This window comes from Orycteropus afer, unplaced genomic scaffold (genome assembly GCF_000298275.1).
Source record: "Orycteropus afer afer isolate SDZICR_OR568_19922 unplaced genomic scaffold, OryAfe1.0 scaffold00127, whole genome shotgun sequence".
Lineage (NCBI taxonomy): Eukaryota > Metazoa > Chordata > Mammalia > Tubulidentata > Orycteropodidae > Orycteropus > Orycteropus afer.
Window position 1 is genome coordinate 4,634,776 of NW_006921714.1, and position 600 is coordinate 4,635,375.

The following is a 600-nucleotide window of genomic DNA, read 5'->3' on the forward strand; positions in this document are numbered from 1 at the left end:
TCCCTCCACCCTGCCCTGCTGTAGGAGAAGGGCTGACAAACGCGTCTCAGAGCTCGCTCAGTGACTAGCCCATGCATCGCGGGGTGTTCCCGGAGGGCTGGAAGGATGTACGCTCTCACAGAGCCAAGACCTTAAGGCAAAGGACCCAGCCTCGCTAGGCTGGTAGTTGAGTGCCAGGACCTAGAGTCGGAGGAAATGTGCTCAAATCCCAGCTCCCGCACCTACTGCCACTGTGCCCTTGGGCAATACTTGTCTTTCTGCCTCCGTGTCCTCATCTTAAAATGGAGATAATAACAGTATCCCCCTCGTGGGTTTATAGGAGACATTAGTGAGGTCATGGGCTCTGATGCACTGAAGTCAGGGCGGGCGGCAGGTAGGAGGACAAGTTTGCCAGCTGCTAGTAATCAATAGTGGTGGTGGTGTTGTTATGTGCCGTCAAGTCGGATCCGACTCATAGTCGTGACTCATAGCTATCCGACTCATAGCTATCCGACTCATAGCGACCCCTCCTTGGGTTACCCCTCCTTGGGTTTCCGAGGTGGTATCACTACGGAAGTAGACTGCCCAACCTTCCTTCCAAGGAATGGCTGGAGGGTTTGA